General features: G+C 49.2%; 1 long non-coding RNA gene across 2 annotated transcripts; it reads left to right on the top strand.

Moving 5' to 3' along the window:
- Window positions 1-632: 632 nt before the first annotated feature.
- LOC124651521 lies at window positions 633-2,395 on the top strand. 2 transcript variants are annotated; one of them, XR_006987429.1, is made up of 3 exons: window positions 633-728; window positions 2,106-2,155; window positions 2,238-2,395. It is a non-coding gene; the product is annotated as an uncharacterized LOC124651521 (long non-coding RNA). The 2 variants fall into 2 exon arrangements; XR_006987428.1 differs by lacking the exon at window positions 633-728 and adding an exon at window positions 1,956-1,967.
- Window positions 2,396-8,495: the final 6,100 nt, after the last annotated feature.

The raw sequence follows: 8,495 nt of genomic DNA, 5'->3' as shown, positions 1-8,495 counted from the left end.
ACACCCCCTCCCCCCTGACCAGGCGATGAAGCTGAAGATCAACAAGGCGTGCGACCTCGCCTCCATCTCCGTCCTCCCTCCCCGGTAGAGCACCCCTCATCGACCAACCCGCCCCCAATTCCCCTCCCCTCCCGCTGCCCGCTGAATCTGTTCGCTACTGGCGCGCGATTTGTTCCGTGTGTGATCGTTGTGTGTTTGTTTCGTGATCTAGGAGGAACCGGGGGAGCGGCGGTGGCGGGGCCAGCGCTTCCGCGTTGGCCGCGGCGGCGTCGCAGCAGCGGTCCCGGTCGATGTCGCAGAAGTCCTTCTAGCAGGGAGGGGCGGGTCGTTCTCGCAGAGCATCGGCGCGTCCTTCTCTCAGGGCGGAGGCAGCGGAGCCGTGTCCTTCTCTCAGGGCAGAGGCGGCGGTGGCGCGCTCTTCTCGCAAGGCAGCGGAGGAGCGGCGTTCTCTCCGGGTCGGTGGGGCCGGAGGCGCGGCGTTCTCTCAGATCGGTGGAGGTGGAGGCGGCTCGTTCTCTCAGGGCGGAGCTGACGGAGGCGCTGCCTTCTCTCAGGGCGTAGGAGGCGGCGGAGGCGCGGCCTTCTCTCAGGGCGGCGACGGAGGAGGCGCGGCATTCTCTCAGGGCGGTGGCAGCTTGCCGCTCTTGCATTCGCAGTCGCAGATCTCCCAGGCCTCCCTCGACGAGAACCTCCTCAGCCCTCGCCATCCCTCCCCCGCGCGCGATCAGGTATCGTCTACATCCCTCCTCGATCCTTCGCTGTTGCCATTGTGTGGTGAATGGTGATCCTGATTTGATTGATTGGTGGGTAACTAGTAGTTTATGATTCCGTCAATCCTGTGGTTGGTCACAGATGAAAGTATGCAACGAATTAATTGGTGTTGGTTACTCGCTAGTCGCTCACGATGAACTCGCTTGTGCTTGGTTGATGCGCGGAAGAAATGGTTCAAGTCTCTGCAGTGGACATTTCATCGGGCAAATTTGTAAACCAAGTATCGCTTGATTCTCACTTTTCCGCACGCCGATCGTTCGTGTACTTGCATAACTGAAAGTATTAGGAAAACGAGATCCATGTCATTTTCTTACGCTTGACTGTTTGAAATGGTGAGTTGTGCGGTATGATTGTTCAAAATTGATGTCAGTATGCAGTCCTTATTACTAGGTTTAGTCATCAAGTAAAATTTTCCCTTTAGGCATCATTTTAATCACTACTTGTTTTAAAGGGCGAGTTTACATCCAAACCAACAATAATTTTGCTACTAAATGTTTCAGTGAGAGCAGTTATGTTTCTTATTATGCTTACTACTATACAAAGGTGGATTCCTGAATTTTGCTACTACATGTTTCACCGAGAGCAGCTATGGTTCTTAACGTAGTTAACTCACCGAATACATGCTATTCGCGTCAGTAAGCCTCTGAGTAGCGATTAACTGGCCATTTAATCGGTGATTCGTCCGAATTCGTGAACAATGATCATAGCAGATTAGGTTGCTGGATTAGTTGATACCATGTGTTCACTTGGATCGATATTGAACCCTGATCTGTTTTTGTTTTATTGATTCTATAGAAAGTGAAATCGTGAGATTTGAACAACATATTGAGATTCATTTGTTCTCCTTGCCAGCTGAGTGCTCAGGAGTACTAACAAAACAGAATCCGAGTAGGGCATTGAGGTAGCAACTAGCTACCGGCTTTATCGATTCTGAACAGTCATATTCAACTCGTCCGTTTTCCGACTTTGGCATCAGATTGTGGGATCAGCATAACATTCAGATCAAGTACCATCTGTAACTAAGTAATCTTTAAGCTGAAGATAAGAATGTATCCATATTTGAGTTTAAAGGAAGTCTAGCTCAAGATGGGATTAAAATGGATCATAGCAGATTGTATTGAAGGATAACATAATGTACACATTTTTTCTTTCTTTTCTAAGACAAAAGCTTTGCCCCAAGGAGGCATCACTAGATTGTAAGCTCCCATTATTTCTACTTTGATCATAAGGGTGTCCATAACTACTGAAACTTTTGTTCATGTGTTTTGCACTCAAACTACGTTGCTAACAACTAGTGCATCAACTAACTAAGCGCATGTATTTGTCTTCTTCAGCAGGCATACAGAAAAAGTTTGTGCTCGTAGAGACCTCTCTCCAGCAAATTGTAAGCATCGTCACTGCTTCAGTTCTTTTCCCTACCTTTTTTAAAACAACAAAGTTTCGTTTATTGAGACATGCTACCGCAGCTTAAGGGACAAGACGATCTCAAGGTGCTCTTTGAAGGCAGCACAAAAAGCAATCCTGACCAGATGAGTGCTCTGAACAACCACACCAGCAAACTCGATGAGATATTATCGACACTTTCAATCCTGAAGCAAATGCAGGAAGATTTGAGGCAATTGAAGGGTGGCATCTTCAGAATTTTTACAAAAGAGATGGAGGTACAATTGCTATGATCAACCACAAGTATTGACACTACTCTGTTCATTTGTCTTTAGAAATTATTCTGATGGTTGATATGTGCATATAAGAAACTATCTTGCTGAGTTACTCGTATGTGAAGTCCTCTCTTATGTCCATATGCGTGGGTTCAGTTTCATATAAACATATTAGCTGGTTTGTATCATTTTCTTTTCGAGGGCATCGTATCATTTTCTTGTGTATCTTATTTATTTTTAGAAGGCATCATTTTCTTGTCTATTCATGGTATAAAAAAGTACCAAATCTCTGTGTGTGCTAGTGCTTATTTCTAGCATATTACGTTAAAGTTAAAATATGGTTTAAAATACACGTAAAATTCTGTATATGGTTTGACATGCTCAAATGCCATGGCTTCAAGTACTAGAGCAACTAATATAAAGTTTGCTGATATTTGCCTCTCTGTACGAGGGATTGTTAGAGCTATCAGTTCTCTCAATAGTTGGCCCGATGCAATGCAAGCACCGACAGCATGTGTCCTTGTTACCCAACTGATTAAATGCACAAGTATTGCAGCATTCCCCTCTTCTCTTTTTTCTTTGCTTTGCTAACGTTTCCTTTATTTTTACAGATTTGCTATTTATCCGTAAGATCTGTTTCCTTGTTGCACAGCCGGTTCATTGGTGAGAGTAGCTTACCTGTTGTGCTTTAACAGGTCCACAAATTTTATGCCCGGTTATCCTTTAATTTTCCCCCCTTTGTTGCTGCGTGTATACTAGTTTTTCATTTTATCCAACCTGGTAGAAAGAGCCGCAGGGATTATTATCCAGGAGGTGCTTGTACCCCTTCCCAGAGCCCGTTTTTTACATATCATACAGTACGATTTGGTGTGCACCTGGTGAATTGCTGCTAAAATAAATTCTGTAGCTTTAGCCTACCTACTTGGCTAAAACATGCTTTTTGGTAGTATAATTTTCATCTCCGTTTTGCTGAATCATATCACTACTTCTCTCAAGGTACAATGCTCAGTACTCAAGGTGATGCTGCTCACTGATGCAAATGGTCTGTTCTGATGTATTACTACATGATTATTTAACTTGTTCACATGTGCTTGTCCCTAATTATATTGTAGATGGAGATATTGGGTATCTATCTTTGATATTGTTACTGTAATTGATAGACAACTCTTTTATTACAGAGTTATCCAAATGCCTTTAGGACAGTACATATTGAGCATTTGAGTTTCAGTTAAAAATGCTTTTGTTAGAGTACGTCATGGGCCTGGGCCCGTTATTCTTATGGTTTGCTTAGGGGTCAAGTAAGCCTTGCTTGGGAGTCAAGTAAACCTCTATATATATGGAGAGGAGATGTATCAATCTAATCAAGCAAGAATTAAGAAGGAAATCTTATGTACGGTTTGGCCTATAGCAGGAGGAAGCCCATTAGTGGGCCTAAACTAGGGGCTTAGCCCATTTATCCTTTTCATTAGCTTATTTATACTGCTGTAAAACGTACGTGAGAAATCAAGCAATAAACAGATCTTATAGATCGTTATTGCCGACTCCCTGAGGAGTCGGTCTTCCCTGCCCTAGCCGTCGCTTCATCCCTTGCGCCGCCTTCCTCCAACCTCGCGACGGCGGCCAGCCGCCGACGCCGCCTTCCTCTCCCTCGTCCAGCACACTTCCACCCCTACAATCTACGTAACCGGCCTGGTAGGATCACAGATCCTATCAATTTGGTATCAGATTGTCCTCGTACGGTCATGTCGTCTTCGCCGGCCACCACCACCACCTCCGCGCCGCCCAACCCGCCGCCGCCCTCCACGGGAGCCGCGGCATCCATGGCGCGGGCCTCCGACGTCGCTCCCCTCCTCTCGCAGCAGGAGGTCTCGACGGCCATCCGCGATCTCGCCATCGCGGTCCAAGGCATCCGCCTGTACCTGATCGGTACGCAGGGGATGACCACGCCGCCGCTGTCGCCGGCCCTCAACGCCTACTCGGCCGCGCCAGCGTTTCCGCCCGTCCAGGGCGTACCCGCCCCCGGCCTCGCCGCCTCCACCGCCGTGGTTGTCGTGGCAGCCGGCCCCTAGCATCGGGCCCGCCTCGCTGCCCCAGGGCGTCCCCATCTAGCGGGTGCCGTTTCCGCCGTCGCCCTCGCGGCTCCCGGCGTGGGTGACCGCGACGGAGCCTCCGCCCGCCTACTCGGCCGCATCGGCGCCTCCTCCCGTCTACACGGCTGCCGGGGACCCTCCGAGGCCCTCCTTCTCGGAGCCGGCATACTCGCGCTTTGCGGAGCCTTCCGCTGGCCGCGCGGAGTACCCCGGCCGGGCGCCACCGGCCCAACCCCCCACGCTACGCCAAGCTCGACTTCGCCACGTACGACGGTGTCGAGGACCCCCTCAACCGGCTCAACCAATGCGAGCGAGTTCTTTCGAGGGCAGCGCACCCTCGCCTCGGACCGGACTTGGCTCGCCTCGTACCACCTCCCGCGGCGCCGCCCCAGACATGGTATTACTCCCTCGAGCAGGACGAGGGCGGCATGCCCCCATGGGACCGCTTCCGCGAGCTCTGCCTTCTACGCTTCGGTCCCCCGATTCGCGGCAGTCGCTTGGCGGAACTCGGGCGTTTGGCCTTCACCACCACGGTACAGGACTTCGCCGACCGCTTCCAGGCCCTCGCATGCCATGCACCCGGGGTGACGGGGCAGCAGCGCGCCGAGCTCTTCATTGGCGGACTGCCGGACCACATTCGCGTCGACGTGGAGATGCGGGATCCCCAGGACCTGCAGTCGGCCATGTACTACGCTCGTGCCTTCGAGCAGCGCACCCGGGCCATGCAGCAGGCCTTCCCGGCCAGCGACGTTCAGCCAGCCGCCCGCCCTCCACCGACACCACCAGGCCAGGCGCTCACGGCTGTGACTCATGCGGGGCACTCCGATCCAGCCGCGATGCGGCCTTTCCGTCGGCTGACCACGGCCGAACAGCTCGAGCGCCGTCGTAAAGGGTTGTGCTTCAACTGCGACGAGCTCTATGTACCGGGCCACGTTTGTCCACGCCTGTTCTACTTGGAGACCGTAGACGACATTGCGGCTGATGTCGTCGCAGCTGGGCTGGCTGACGTGGCCGTCTCCAAGGCCGACGCCGTTCCGGGATGAGTTCCGCCAGCAGTTTCCAGCTATCCAGCTCGAGGACGAGCTGTTTGAGAAGGCGAGGAGAGATGTTATGTCCGGTTTGGCCTATAGCAGGAGGAAGCCCATTAGTGGGCCTAAATTAGGGGCTTAGCCCATTTATCCTTTTCATTAGCTTATTTATACTGCTGTAAAACGTACGTGAGAAATCAAGCAATAAACAGATCTTATAGATCGTTATTGCCGACTCCCTGAGGAGTCGGTCTTCCCTGCCCTAGCCGCTGCTTCATCCCTTGCGCCGCCTTCCTCCAACCTCGCGACGGCGGCCAGCCGCCGGCGCCGCCTTCCTCTCCCTCGTCCAGCACACTTCCACCCCTACAATCTACGTAACCGGCCTGGTAGGATCACAGATCCTATCAGCTTTAGTACTGTCTTCGTGTTCGGTTCAGGAGTATACATAAAAGCAATCATGTAGGAATTCAGTAGGCAGCCGAGTGCGAAGATAAGCAGCTAACTTGAGTAGAAGTAGCGTTGCGCAAGTGACATTGTGCATTAGGCTTTTACTGAAACATTTCTACTAGCACTGAGGAATGTAAGCACTGGCCAAAGGGCAGCAGCAATGTTGTTGGAACCAAACTGTATGCAGATAGTAGGCACAATTTCATGCTCCTTTGTGCATTGATGTATGCAACAAGGCAAGTTTTTAGCATCCACCATGTGCACATGACCAAACTACTTGGTTAACTACTTACTGTCAGCATCTGAGCATGGACAGTGCACTTCTATTTTTCATCTCCTTTTTGCTGAATCATATTACTACTTCTCTCAAGGTACAATGCTCAGTACTCAAGGTGATGCTGCTCACTGATGCCGTACAATCTCAGTCGTCTGGGTACAACTGAAGATGATATTGATCAGTGATGATGTTCGAAGTCGGAACATGGTGATGATTTTGACATTATACAAACTGAGAGTGTCATAATTTTCGTCTCCGTTTTGCTCTGTTAGACATAGTGACATATTATGTTGGGCGCGGCAAAGATTCTTGTATGATAGTGTGTATGACAGTATATATGTTGGTACTGTGTTCTTATTCTTTGTATGACAGTACGTGCTCATTCTTGTATGACATAATGTTCATATTGTGTGCTCATTCTTGTATGACAGTGAGCAGCACATGAAATGGTATTTGAGTAATGTTATGGGGCACATCCTAATTGGATTTAGTGGCACTTTTAGAAGTGCCCCTAATTGGATTTAGTGGCACTTGGCAAAGTGCCCCTAATTGGATTTAGTGGCACTTGGCAAAGTGCCTAATTGGATTTAGTGGCACTTGGCAAAGTGCCCCTAATTGGATTTAGTGGCACTTTTAGAAGTGCCCCTAATTGCATTTAGTGGCACTTGGCAAAGTGCCCCTAATTGGATTTAGTGGCACTTTTAGAAGTGCCCCTAATTGCATTTAGTGGCACTTAGCAAAGTGCCACTAGGTAGTGCCCCAAATACTTTTAGAGACGCAAGTAAAGGTGGCACTTGAAAAAGTACCCCTATAGCTAATTAGTGGCACTTTGGTTCAAATTTGGGGCACTTTGAAATGCCCCAAATTTTATACCGTGATGTAGTGACGTCTGCCTTCCTCGTCCACCTCCAAGACTTCGGGGAGAGCCCCTTTCTCCCTGCTGTTTCTCCAGTACAGATACGGCTATCCACGCCGCCGTCCGCCTAACGTGTGATGCTCCTGACCGCCGTCACCTCCGTTCCATGCACGCGTCCGCAGGTCGCAACTTTCTCCGTCCGGCCCGGCCGCGTCGCCGCTCTACTGCGGCCACTCAAGTTCCGGCGCTCCGCGCATCGCCTTCATCCGCCCTCAGCCGTGCCTCCAAGATTTTCTGCGTCGACCTCGCTTCCCGGACGGCCATGGCTGACAGCCTCACGTTGGTGCCATGCTCCGCCACCTGCAGCGCTCCAGCTCGTCGTATGCTTCCCAAAGCCGGCGCCTTCAAAAGGTCGAGTTCCTCATCTAGTTCATGATCTGAACCAGCAGCCCGGTGGTTGGTGTCTTCCTCCTCGAGTCCGTCCGCGTGCGTCTCAAGTGGCAGCTTTGGTTGCTTCAACTACCAACGTAATGCACCGTTGTCATGATCCAAAACAGTACCAGAGTGGTGTTAACGAAGCTCCTCAACTCAGTTGAGTATGTGTTCAAATCCTAGCTCATGCAGAGGCCGACCCGGAGGATTGGAACATGGGTACGCGCGCACCCATTCACGAAAAGTTGAAAAAAATACTATTTAAAAGTTTCCAAAAAATATGAAGTAAAATTTTGCATGTACATATTATGTTGATACTTACTTGTGTGAGTTTTCACGGAAAAATACCATTACGTGTGGCCTGTATAAAAATGACAAAATGTCCAAATGAGAATAGTGAACAGGAATATGTACTATTCACAGGAATAGGAATTTGCATTTTGTCATTTTTGTGTAGGTCACACACAATGGTATTTTTCCGTGAAAACACACATGGGTAAGTATCAACATAATATCTACATGCAAAAATTTACTTCACATTTTTTGGAAACTTTTAAATAGCATCTTTTTAAACTTTTCGTAAATGGGTGCGCGCACTCCCAGATTCCATTCACCATTTTCGATGCAGAGGCCTCCTTTTCTAATCTATTTCTTTGCTTCCACTCGCTGATAGATCGATCCCGCTCGTCAGCCTCTGTCTGCGCCACCTCTGCATCATGTTGCTTCATCAGCGCCTAATCACCTTCTGGTCCAAGTGGTCAGTGACCTGGGCTGGTTCTTCCTTCGGTAAAAAAAAGCCCAAACTCTTTTCTGTTTTATTCAAAAATCCAGAAAATGTATATATGTTGCAAAATTAATATCTTTCAAACTATAACTCGAAATAAAATGTGTTCTATATGAATTTTGATCATAAAAATGTGCTGAACATGAATATGC

Source organism: Lolium rigidum, chromosome 5, assembly GCF_022539505.1.
Source record: "Lolium rigidum isolate FL_2022 chromosome 5, APGP_CSIRO_Lrig_0.1, whole genome shotgun sequence".
Lineage (NCBI taxonomy): Eukaryota > Viridiplantae > Streptophyta > Magnoliopsida > Poales > Poaceae > Lolium > Lolium rigidum.
Note: the sequence above shows the minus strand (reverse complement) of the source record. Positions and strands in the feature narration are given on the sequence as shown.